Below are 13774 nucleotides of genomic sequence, written 5' to 3' on the forward strand. Positions count from 1 at the left end.
GCAGCAACAGCGTATACCGCCTGCAGTGTATTGATATATTAAATGTCCTCTCTCTCTCTCTCTCTCTCTCTCTCTCTCTCTCTCTCTCTCTCTCTCGACGAATCAGTTTTCTGTATTACGTTACACTCGCTAACATGAATATCACCCAGGCAACGATGCGTCTCTAATGAACTAACGCTGGAATAACAAGCGTATGGGAGGCATGGAGCTGGCAGTGCGTGTACGTGTGTGTGACAGTGTGTCCTTTCACCTGGGTCCAGGGGCGGGTCCAGAAAATCAATTTGGGGGCCCGATGGTAAAATTTCATAAGTTAGCGACAGCCTCAAAACAGTGAAGGCCAATGGATAGTGATGGCGGTTCTTTGCTTAAAATCCGCAGCTCCCGAGCAATCATCGTATATGTGACAAACTATTTTTTTCTTGTGTATATATATATATATATATATATATATATATATATATATATATATATATATATATATATATATATATATATATATATATATATGCCCTGGCCCTGCAGGAGAGTGAAAAATTACATCAGACACTGAAAATTTTTAAATCTTGCCTGCGCATCCCATCCAACTCCGCATAGTAAAGCCCAAGGAACCTATAGAGGAGGAATTTTTTAAAGTTTGGAGGACAACGTCCAGAGCTATCTAACGGTGGCCGGCTTCGCTCCCCAGCTCTCTAGTTTTTTAGGGGTATCTTAAATATATTTTATGTTTCCTCAATTCATGGATATTTCAAATATTTTAGTTATCCTAATATTTTTTGGGGGGGCCCGGGCCATCTGGCTCCCCACCCCTGTATCCACGCCTGCATATGCCTACAGCCGATGACACATTCCGTATTATAGTTGCAGCACATTATAAGCGAGTCAGCTCTGTACCCACTATCCGCATACACTCGAGATTTTCTGGGGGGGGCGGATATTTTTTTGGGGGCCCGGGCCCCCTGGGCCCGCCCCCCCTGTATCCGCCCCTGCCTAGGTCTTATCACGTGCTGGACCCGTGATTGCCAGCCAGTATACCCTCCCAGACAGAGCTTTTGTGTGTGAGATAGATAGATAGATAGAGATAGATAGAGAGATAGATAGAGAGGTAGATAGTTGGAGATATATATAGAGAGAGATCAGATGGAAGTAACACAAATCTTGGTGAGTTGAAGTATGAGAAAGGGAGAACAGAGAGGAGTAGGAATGAAAATTAGTTATGGCGAATTCCTGAAATTAGAGACAAATACCTGTTTAATTACGGGAGTTATCAAGCTCTCATTAGGGGAAGGCAATATTGGGAAGTCCTAGCCGACCTCGTCCTCGCCCGCTTTGTCCTCGTCCTCCTTCTGCTGTTGGTGTCACGGCTACGTACGTATTAGTAACATTAACGTGCATTATGGTAATCACTTCATTCGGTCTGGGGACTTGTAACTAGATTCCTCGGACGACGTGAGAGAAAGCACCCCCCCCCCCCCCCTCTCTCTCTCTCTCTCTCTCTCTCTCTCTCTCTCTCTCTCTCTCTCTCTCTCTCTCTACACCACACAAAAACATAATATTGTTGACGACAGCGCGCTTTTCATTACACCCTCGGGGGCAGTTTACGCTGTGTGTGTGTGTGTGTGTGTGTGTGTGTGTGTGAAGGGTTCATAGATACCATTAGTGCTCTTGTTTTATTTGTGGGTATTTGTTTCATTCAAGCGTCAAGCAAGTGGAGTGTTCAGATTTGAGAGCTAAGGTCATGCTGTCAATTTCGTGAGGCAATGCGTGGATTTTGTTCTCATGGTGACCAGTTGCTCCGTGTTTGTGCTACGACTGACCACACCCCACCCAAGACCTCTTACCCCTCCCCCCTTCCCCCCTTCAACCTTTTAAAAACGAACAAGATAAGGGAAAGTAGAGAGCGTGTAATCATTTCCCTTTCAATTATACTTCTTGGGTTTGAAGGTCATGCCGTGTGGGCCAACAATAGACAGAGTGTCGTCGTGTGCACGTGGTCGTAAGGCTCCGGTTGGTCTAGTGTGCGAGTGTGTGTGTGTGTGTGTGTGTGTGTGTGTGTGTGTGTGTGTGTGTGTGTGTGTGGAGATAACGCACTCTCGTCACATGATGTACGCGTAACAGCCGGCCAGATGTACAGTGTGTCCTCTGTGTGTCTGATAACGCTTTCGACTCTGTACACAGCGAAGGATAAGGACATATGAACGTGGGTAGAGCGGACAGGTGAACCAGCGTACAGATTAAAAAGCTTGACGGACGGGCAGGCATATGGGAGGCTTGTTGCTGGCGGTAGTGTGTGTGTGTGAGTGTGTGAGTGTGTCTATTCGCGAGGGTCTGATCACGAACTAGACTAGCGATTGTCGCCCTGTACCCTTCCTAAAAGAGCTTGTTTGTGAGATAGAAAGAAAGAAAGATAGATAGGTAGATAGATAGATAGATAGATAGATAGGTGGACAGATAGATAGGTAAATAGATAGAGAAAGAGAGTTTCCTTTTCGTTATTTTTCTGGAATTTTCTCCCTAGTTAGAAAGAAAGACCTCTCAACATCAATTCACGTAGAAGCTTCCTTAATTAAATCCCTCGAACCATATCATGTTACCGTCTCAAACCACGTCAACAAAACCATCATGTACTCAACCTCCGGCACAGACGATATCACTAGAAAAAGGGAACGCCTCCACACACTCCAGAGACCTCCCATCAGGCTGGTTATGTTGCTAGGTGATATCTGTGTGACCTTTTCTTACGTCGTGTGTTCTGCTTAGGTGGGCAGAAAAGGACTGACTGATTGTGTGTCTCTTTCAAGTGGTTGTCAAAGGCACGCTCTCTGATGATCGAATACCCTTGGCCTATGTTTTTTTTTATCTGTTATTGTTTTTTTCTTCTGGTTTTGAAGTTTTGTGCTGATGTAAGCAGATTCACGTTTTTTGCTGCCAGGTGCTCAAGTCATCAGGTAACGTGGAGAGAATGCTAAGCCAGATGCATGAGTTTTTTTTCTCTCTCTCTCTCTCTCTCTCTCTCTCTCTCTCTCTCTCTCTCTCTCTCTCTCTCTCTCTCTCTCTCTCTCTCTCTCTCTCTCTCTCTCTCTCTCTCTCTCTCTCTCTCTCTCTCTCTCTCTCTCTTTCTTTCATCACTTTAACTCCCCTCTCTCCATTCTTCTCTCCCTCTTCCTTCCTCTCATCAATCGTCATCATCTCTATCCCCCTTTAATATGCAAGAAGGGATACACAGCTTCATTCTTTCACCATGTTTTCAATTAACTCCATAGGTTCACACAGGTTACCAGGTACAAGGAGAAATACACAGCAACATTATTCCTACAGGTATTCAGTCAAACACACAGGTACACACACAGGTAAACACAGGTACAGCAAGACCCATACACATCTTCCTTCTCTCTACAGGTATTCATTTAACTCCACAGGTACATAATTAACCGGGTACAAGATACATAGTTACATACTTTCACTAGGTATAACTCACAGATACACAGCTACCAGGTACAGCGGAACCCATACACACCTACATTATTTCCCCAGGTAACTCAATTAGATCCACAGGTGTACGTAAGGTCACCAGGTACAGCGCGTAAGTTCCAGGTCCACTTCTCCAACAGGTTAGGTTATTAGCCCTTAAGTCTACCCCCTTCACTCCTTCTCTTCCCCTTCAAGAGTCGGTCATCAGGTCATCGGTCTTGTAAGTGTCTTCTCTGTTGTTTTTTCACACGCTTTTTCCTCCTTCTCCAGCTCGAAGCGTTTGGTAGTGATGGAGGAGGAGGAGGAAGAGGAGGAGATGGAGGAGGAGGAAGAGGAAGAGCAGGAGGAGGAGGAGGGGAAGGAGGAGAGAGATATTTCGTAAGCGTGACTTGTTGTTCCTGTTGTTGTTGATGATGATGATGATGATGATGATGATGATAATAATGATGATGACGAGGAGGAGGAGGAGGAGGAGGAGGAGGATAGTGATGAAAGTTATGAAAAAAGAAGAAAAAAACTATGACAATATTTTAATTTCCCGACCCAAAAAAAAACTGAATCTCACACACACACACACACACACACACACACACACACACACACACACACACACACACACACACACACACACACACACACACACACACACACACACACACCTTCCCTTCCCCCACATTACCTACACCGACAAAAAAAAAAAAAAAAAACGAAGCCTTATAAAAAGTGTTCTGGGTTAACAAACTTCTATTCGGGTTATTTTTTTTCCTTGCTGTTTTTTTTTCTTTCGCCTAATTAAAACGAGGAAGGAAAGTCGCCGAAACAATTATCTGGCTCGTTTTTTGTTTTCCACCTGGTTTTTTTTTACGTGTTTTTTTGTTTTTGTTTGGAATGCTTTTTTTTTTTTGGCTTCTGGTCTCTCTCTCTCTCTCTCTCTCTCTCTCTCTCTCTCTCTCTCTCTCTCTCTCTCTCTCTCTCTCCCCCACACACACACACACACACACACACACACACACACACACACACACACACACACACACACGCACACACACACACACATACGATATCAGTCACGTGTTCGCCTCATGTTGATTTCGGCCTGACAACTGCCATTTTATCCTCCTCCTCTTCCTCCTCTTCCTCCTCCTCCTTCTCTTCCTCCTCCTCCTCCTCCTCCTCTTCCAGTTCTCTGTGTCACTGTATCACTTAATCTTTCATTATTACACACACACACACACACACCCACACCCACACCCACACACACACACACACCCACACACCCACACTGAACTACTCTAAAACAATGTCCTCATCTCTCTCTCTCTCTCTCTCTCTCTCTCTCTCTCTCTCTCTCTCTCTCTCTCTCTCTCTCTCTCTCTCTCTCTCTCTCATGCACTCACCCACTGGGATGGAGATGAAGGGAGGGAGGGAAGGAGGGAGAGAAGGAAGGGAAGGAAGGACGGAGGGAAGGAAGGGAGGGAGGAAAGGGGGGAGGGAAGGAAGGGAGGGAGGAAGATGGATAAGGAAATATAAATAATGGAAAGATAAGATAAGGAAGCATAAATGGACGAGCAGAAGAAGGTTGAAGGGTCGAGAGGCTTGAGAGAGAGAGAGATTTTAAAATATTTTCTCACGCGAAAGTTGAGATTTTATAATAGGAAATAAGGTGACGTTTTATTATTATTATTATTATTATTATTATTATTATTATTATTATTATTATTATTATTATTATTATTATTATTATTATTATTATTATTATTATTATTATTATTATTATTATCATTATTGTTATCATTGTTGTTGTTTTTGTTGTTCTTTCATGTCTATTTCTTAACGGTATTTCTCTTCTTCTTCTTCTTCTTCTTCTTCTTCTTCTTCTTCTTCTTCTTCTTCTATTCTTCTTCTTTCTTATTTTATCATCTCATTTTTATTTCATCTTTTTTCTTTCTTTTCGGTTGCTAGCAAGTGATCTTGGCCTTGAGCCTTCTCTCTCTCTCTCTCTCTCTCTCTCTCTCTCTCTCTCTCTCTCTCTCTCTCTCTCTCTCTCTCTCTCTCTCTCTCTCTCTCTCTCTCTCTCTCTCTCTCTCTCTCTCTCTCTCTCTCTCTCTCTCTCTCTCTCTCTCTCTCTCTCTCTCTCTCTCCCCACTCATACTCTCACTTTCATTCTCTCTCTCTCTCTCTCTCTCTCTCTCTCTCTCTCTCTCTCTCTCTCTCTCTCTCTCTCTCTCTCTCTCTCTCTCTCTCTCTCTCTCTCTCTCTCTCTCTCTCTCTCTCATATCAATCCCAGGTAATCTAATTGAAACGATCCTTACCTTGCTAATTAAAATGCTAATCACGTGTGTGTTTACCTTTTCGAAAAACAAACAAACGGCAGAGAGAGAGTCGTAATTTACCCTTCAGATTGCTTGCTGGTTGGCCGACGAACGAGACTTTTAACTTAACAAGACTCCGCTATGAATCTCTGAACAGCTCTTCTACGCTCACTCTACGATGATGATGTTTTGCCAATGTGCTCAGAAACCGTATTTGAAAGCACTTGGATCGTAATATTGTAATTGGGGAGGGGGAGGTGGGGGGGGGGGAGTGTTGTTGTTGTTTTTGTTGTTGTTTTTGGGGAGTTTGTTGCAGTGGTGGATGGCTTGGTTTGGGGGTCAGTCTCTCTCTCTCTCTCTCTCTCTCTCTCTCTCTCTCTCTCTCTCTCTCTCTCTCTCTCTCTCTCTCTCTCTCTCTCTCTCTCTCTCTCTCTCTCTCTCTCTCTCTCTCTCTCTCTCTCTCTCTCTCTCTCTCTCTCTTTTAAAGGAAGGGAATATATTTCCTCCTCCTCCTCCTCCTCTTCTTATTCTTCCTCCTCCTCCTCCCTTTCAACTTTTACTAATCATCTTCCTTGTCCCACCCTTCCTCAACCTCCTCCTCCTCCTCCTCCTCCTCCTCCTCTTCCTCTTCCTCCTTCTTCTTCTCTTCTTATTCTTCCTCCTCCTCATCCTCTCTTTCAACTTTTAGTAATCATCTTCCTCGTCCCACCCTTCCTCAACCTCCTCCTCCTCCTCCACTTACTCGTTTCTTCTAAGTGACGTAAATAAAGAAGAATAAATGTTATGTCACGGAGCACCGGGTACACACACACACACACACACACACACACACACACACACACACACACACACAGAGACATGATTCGAACGTGACACCTGATCTGCAGCTTTCCCTTGGCAGCCACTTAGCCACCTCCTCCTCCTCCTCCTCTTCCTCCTCCGCTTCCTCCTGTTAATACTTTTTTCCAGCTTTTTTCCAGTTTGTCTTTTTTTTTGTTCTTCCTCCTCCTCTTGTTTTTTTCCTTCTCTCACTTCTCTTTCTTCTCCTTCCTTTTCCTCCTTCTCCTTCTTCTCGTCCTTCTATAACAACGATAATTGCTACTACTACTACTGCTACTACTACTGCTACTACTACTACTACTGCTTTTACTACAACCACTTCTGCTATCACGAAATCTCTTCATGAAAATCACATTCCATTTCTTGAATCTATTATGGTGTATACCTTGCAGGGTGTCAGACGGGCGAGAAGAGGAGGAAGAGGAGGAGGAGGAAGAAGAAGAGGAAGAAGAGGAACGCTAACTCAAGACAGACAGAGACATGGATGAAGGGGATATAGGTTGAGGAAAAGGATGATCAAAAAGGGAGCATTGAATAGCCTTCCCTTTCCCGCTCAGCCTCCGGGGAAACTGACAGCCGGAGAAAGGAATGGTAATCATATCATCGCCTTTCACAGGTGTGGGAGGCGCAGGTGTATGGGTAGAGGTGGTGCCTTTGAATGCGGTTGCTAACAGGGTGGTATTTATCTATTCATGTATCTGTATCTATTCGTCAATCTATATATCTGTCCCTTTCTTTCTGTCTTTATCTCTGTCCCCTTCTTTCTCAGTCTATATCTCTATCCCCTTCTTTTTCTCTCTTTCTACATCTCTATCGTTCTATCGTTACCTGTATCTACTTATTCAACTTCAATTATCTTCCTTTACCTATCTACCTACATACCTTTTTCTGTCTGTCTATCAATGGTTCTCTGTATATACATCTCTATCGTCCTGTCGTTATCTATATCTATTTATTCAACATCAATTATCTATCTTTTTCTCCTCCTCTTTCCTCCTCTTTCCCTGTTCTCTCCTCATCCTTTTCCTTTATTTTATTTTTACTTATTTTTCGTTTCATAATAACTTTCTTCTTTTAACTTTTATGTGTATGCGAGATTCTTTTTTTTTTTTTTTTTTTTTGCTGACTCGAATTCTCTTTCCTCTCCATCAAATTTTCTTCCCAAATTGAAAGCTTCTCCTCTTACTTGTTTCCTCTTTTGCCCTCGTGTTTTTTTTTATCTGCATTTGTATCTATTTTTCTCTTTATTTCTACATCTATATCCTTTTATCTCTCTATCTATATCAACGTATATTTCCACCTACTTATCTATCTGTGTACCTATTTCTATGTCTATCTATCAAATGTTTTTCTTTATCTTTACGTGTACCTGTCTATTTCTTTATCTCTACATCTATCTGTCTATCTATGTATCTATCTGTATGTCTAACTACGTCTCTATCCATCAAAACCTAACCTAACCTAACCTAACCTAACCTAACCTAATCTAACCTTACCTAACCTAACTTAATCTAATCTAATCTAACCTATTAAGCATATTTTAACACTCACCAAACGTCATCTTCTTCTTCTTCTTCTATTTCCTCTTATTTCCATTATCATTATTCAAAGGTGCGAATATACGAAAAAATATTACCTCACCGTCCTCCTCCTCCTCCTCCTCCTCCTCCTTCTCCTTCTAATGATAATCAAAAATATCACCTCACCGTCCTCCTCCTCCTCCTCCTCCTCCTCCTTCTCCTTCTAATGATAATCAAAAATATCACCTCACCGTCCTCCTCCTCCTCCTCCTCCTCCTTCTCCTTCTAATGATAATCAAAAATATCACCTCACCGTCCTCCTCCTCCTCCTCCTCCTCCTCCTTCTCCTTCTAATGATAATCAAAAATATTCTCCCGATCTTCGCTTGACGCCCAAGAAATACGTAATATTGTGTGACGCAAGTCGTTAGGTCGAAAAAAAAAAAATCATTCGTCGATGCGAGCCCACGACAAAGGGAAAAGTATTAAAAGTAGGAGTAAAAGTCGTTAAAGTAGTGGTAAGTGGTAATAGTAGTGATGGTAGTAGTAGTAGTAGTAGTAGTAGTAGTAGTAGTAGTAGTAGTAGTTTAGGTCGTAAAAAAAAAGAGACCATGACCTTTACCCAACCCCCCCAAAAAGTGAATCGTGAATATTAGGAAACACTCATTAAGGGTTCGATTCCTTTAAGATAGTGAGGATTTCGAGTGAGAGAAGCAGGAGGAGGAGGGAGAAGAAGAAGAAGAGGAGGAGGAGGAGGAGGAGGAGGAGGAGAGTCGGTCAGCTTTGAAGGACAGAGAAAGGAGGAGGAGGAGGAAGAAAGCAATATATGTCTGAAGGAGAACAAGAAAGAAGACAATAAAGAAAGAGATCGCAACACATGATCGAGAAAGCAGAAGAAAAAACCTAATAAAGAGAAGGAGGAGACATGGAACGCAATGACAATGAGAAGATGAAAGGAGGAGGAGGAGGAGGAGGAGGAGGAGGAGGAGGAGGAGAAAGGAAAAGAAAACGGGAAGGCAGAGTGGAAAGAAAATGAGAGAAGATGAGGAGTAGGGTAAAGAAGATGAAGAAGAAGAGGAGGAGGAGGAGGAGGAGGAGGAGGAGGAGGAGCTTGTTAAAAGGAAAAGTTTAGAGGTGAAATCATATATCATCTTCACCTTGTTAACGAGAGAGAGAGAGAGAGAGAGAGAGAGAGAGAGAGAGAGAGGAAGGAAGGAAAAGGAGAATATTAAAGCCTTGACATTCAATAAAGAGAGAGAGAGAGAGACCCTGAAAACGTCACTCTAGAAGGACGACTCTCTCTCTCTCTCTCTCTCTCTCTCTCTCTCTCTCTCTCTCTCTCTCTCTCTCTCTCTCTCTCTCTCTCTCTCTCGCTCTCTCAATATGCATTCTCACCTAATGATTCACAATGTCCTTACTCCCCCTTTCCTTCCCTCCCTCTCTTCTCTCCCCCTTTTTCCTCCCCTTTCTCTCTCCCTCTCTCCCCCCTCTTTCTTTCCCTCTCTCCCTCGCCCTCCCATTCCTCCTCCCTCGTCCTTCCCTTCCTCACTTTACCATGAAGAGAGAGAGAGAGAGAGAGAGAGAGAGAGAGAGAGAGAGAGATACTAAAAAAAATAAAAAAGGTCTTAGGTTGTCGGGGAAACTCCACTCATCGAATGAAATGAATATAACATTTTCTAGAGATTGACTTCGACTTATGAACCGGAATTTTTAAAGCCAGACTTATATATATTTTTCCTTCGGCGAATTGGAGTCAAGGCGAGAATGGCTGAAGGAAGAGTATATTTGTTTATGTAATTGTTTATTTGTTTGTTCAGTTATTTATATGTTTACGTTTTTTACAGTGAGAGAGATGGGAGATCACCAAGCGCTTCCTCCCTTACTAAAAGATCACTTGTTACCATCGACTCCGAAACTAAAATCTTAAAACTAAGGATAAACTAAACTAAAAACTATAAACTGGAAAATCAAACTCTCTCCGAAACTGACCTCTTTAGATATTTACGTTTTTTTTACAATAAGGGAAATGAGAGTTCACCAAGCGCTTCCTCCCTTACTAAAAGATCACTTATTACCATCGACTCCGAAACTAAAATCTTAAAACCTAAAACTGTAAAAAAGCTAAACTAAGGATAAACTAAACTATAAACTATAAACTGGAAAATCAAACTCTCTCCGAAGTTGACCTCTTTTTTGGATACTCTTTGCTTTTTACTTTTATGGGAGCGGCGAGTAGCGGGCTTTTTTTTATACTCTTTTTGTTGCCCTTGAGCCGCATTCTTTGATGTAAACCCCCTGAAAAAAAAAACCTCAAACTAGAATACAACTACTAGAATATACCCAAAGACCGTACACTGACTTTAACATATTAAGGAGCAGCGAGCAACGGGCTTTTTTTTCATTATTGTTTCCTTTTTTTGTGCCCTTGAGCTGTCTCCTTTGTTGTAAAAAAAAAAATACTATACAATTATGGCTATTACTACTGCTATTACTACTGTTACTATTACTATTACCGTTGTTACCATCTCATACTATTGTTGCTATTATTACATTCCATTATCGAAAACATTAATGCGGATCAAATTCATTCATTACTTCATTTATTCAATACAACTTAGCACTGTGAACTGACTAGATGACTGTCCTCAAATCATCATGCTGTATTGGTCATTAAAACGACTCAAGGCTAACAACAACAAAACAAAACAACATATTTCAATCCTATATGAAGGCTCGCTGGCTGACTGACCTGACCTACATTGTTACCAGATAAAAAAAAGGACATACCGACATTTACTACGGTACACGTGCTGGTGACATGCCCTTCATTATTACCAACCTACAATGGCCAATAAAAAACGAGGCTTATTCCATTCGTATTCAAAAGCGATCGGCTCGTGAAGTACAAATCTGTCAAAAAAAAAAGAAAAAAAAGAGAGAAAAAAAAAGATTGCTATTGCCTATATTGCCTATTAGAGCGTGGGAGGACAGGGTGAGGGGGAGGCATAGCGTAGATTAGGGAGGAAGGGAGGTAGGGAGATAGGAAGGAAGGGAGATTTACATAGATTTACATAGAGAGAGAGTATAGGTATGTAGGGAGGCATAGTGGAGGTAAGGGAGGGAGGGAGAGAGACATATAGCATTGGTTAGGAAGGGAGGTTAGGTGGGTAGGGAGAAATGGAGGTTAGGTGGGTAGGGAGAAAGGGAGATTAGGTGGGTAGGGAGAGGGAGGTTAGGTAGGAAGGGAGAGAGGGATGTTAGGTTAGGAGGGAGAAAGGGAGGTTAGGTGGGTAGGGAGAGTTAGGTAAAGCAGGAAGAGTGAGAGAGATGTTAGGTTAGGAGGGAGAGAGGGAGGTATAAGGTAGGAAGGGAGAGGGTTAGGTTAGGAGGAGAGAGGGAGGTTAGGTGGGTAGGAGAAGGGAGAGGAGAGTTGAAGGTAGGTAGGAGAGAGGAAGGTTGGATAGGGAGGAAAGAAGGAAGAGCAGAAAAAAAGGAAACAAAAAACAGAAGAATAATAAGGAAAAGGAAGAAAAAGGTGGACTAAAGTAAAATAAGTAAAAGAAAAAAGAAAAAGAAAACAAAGAAGGTGAGGAAGTTTCATTGTCGTAGTCTCTCTCTCTCTCTCTCTCTCTCTCTCTCTCTCTCTCTGATCACTTCTTTTTCCTCTATTTCTCCTTCCTTTTCTCCCAATTCTCGTACTTTCTCTCCTTTCCTCATTTTTATTATTCCATATTTTCCTCCCTCTTCTTTTTTCTCCCTCTCTTCCTTTATCAATTACTCTCTCTCTCTCTCTCTCTCTCTCTCTCTCTCTCTCTCTCTCTCTCTCTCTCTCTCTCTCTCTCTCTCTCTCTCTCTCTCTCTCTCTCTCTCTCTCTCTCTCTCTCTCTCGTTATTACATTCACGGGGTATATATATTTTTCCCTCTTTCGTCAACTTTTGCTCTCATTATTTTCCCCGCCAGTCTTTTTTTTTCCTCTCTTTTTTACGCTTATTGGTTATCGCGAAATGAATTGCTTTTCATATTGGGTAGTTTTACGTGGGTGAGTTTTTTTCTGCTTTATTTTGTTTTGTTTTGTTTTGTTTTGATCGTCTATTGCTTGGTGTTTGCTTTATTGTCCGTGTTTTGATTTGTCTTTCTTGTGTGTTTTTTTATCTCATTTTTCGTGTTATTTTCTTCATTTTTTCCTCCTCGTTTTTCTTCTCTTCATTTCTTCGTCTTTCTTTTCCTCATTTTCTTTACCCATTCTTCGTGTCCTTTCTTTCTCTCTTTTTTTCCTCTTTCTCTTCCCCATCTTTCTTTCTTCCTCTTTCGTGTCCTTTTTTCCTCTTTTTTTCTTTCTCTTTCTTTTGTCATCTCTCTTTCCTCCTCTTTCGTGTCCTTTCTTCCTCTCTTTCCTTCCTCTCTCTTTCCTCATCTATCGTATCCCTTCCTCCTCCTCCTTCCTCCTCCTGTCCTGTTCTCTCCTCATCATTTTCCTTTATCTTATTTCTTATTCATTTTCCGTTTGATAATTATTTTCTTCTTTTAACTTTTATGTGTATGCGAGTTTCTTTTTTTTTTTTTTTGCTTACTCAAATTCTCTCTTTCCTCTCCATCAAATTTTCTTCCCAAATTGAAAGTTTCTCCTCTTACTTGTTTCCTCTTTTGCCCTCGCGTTTCTTTGATCTTGTTTAATTTTTTTAAATTTATTTTTTATATTTTTTAGTATTCTTTATTTTTTCTTTTCTTTCTTTCTTTTTTTCTTTCTTTCTTTCTTCCTTTCTTTCTTTCTATCTCTTCTTCTTCTTTCTTTACTATTATGCTTCTTGTTCTTGTTCTTGTTGTCTTCTTCTTGTTCTTCTTGTTCTTCTTGTTCTTGTTTTTCTTCTTGTTCTTGTTCTTCTTCTTGTTCTTCTTGTTCTTGTTCGTCTTGTTCTTTTTGTTCTTGTTCTTTTTTTTTCTTCTTCTTCTTCGTATTATTATTATTATTATTATTATTATTATTATTATTATTATTATTATTATTATTATTATTATTATTATTATTATTATTATTATTATTATTATTATTATTATTATTATTATTATTATTGTTATTATTATTATTATCATCAACACCCTATCTTCGGTTCTGGGTCCGAGTTGGTAACATAAAAACCCTCCTTATCTCCCAGCATGAAGAGGGTGACTCAGGTATTTTTTTATTCTAGTATTTGGGTGATGTTTTATCCTGGTATGTGGTCCGTCTTGTCACGCTTGTCTGTCTGTCTGTCTGCCTGTCTGTCACTCCCATTCTTCTCCATCTCCCTTCCTGTCTCGTGTTCTTTCTCCCTTTTTCTCTCCTTTTCTTTATATACGTTTCTGTTTTACCTCTCCCTCTTTCTTTCTTAATCCTCTTTCTCTCCCATTTTATCTTCCTTTCCTCTCTTATCTCCCTCCTTTACTCTTCTCCCTTCTCCTCCCTTATTTTTCCTTCTCCCTTCCCTCCATATCTCTCTATTTCTTTTTCCTTTCTGTGTAGTCTAGGTCTCTATACTCTCTCTCTCTCTCTCTCTCTCTCTCTCTCTCTCTCTCTCTCTCTCTCTCTCTCTCTCTCTCTCTCTCTCTCTCTCTCTCTCTCTCTCTCTCTCTCTCTCTCTCTCTCTCTCTCTCTCT

The sequence above is a fragment of the Eriocheir sinensis genome, chromosome 12 (genome assembly GCF_024679095.1).
Source record: "Eriocheir sinensis breed Jianghai 21 chromosome 12, ASM2467909v1, whole genome shotgun sequence".
NCBI lineage: Eukaryota > Metazoa > Arthropoda > Malacostraca > Decapoda > Varunidae > Eriocheir > Eriocheir sinensis.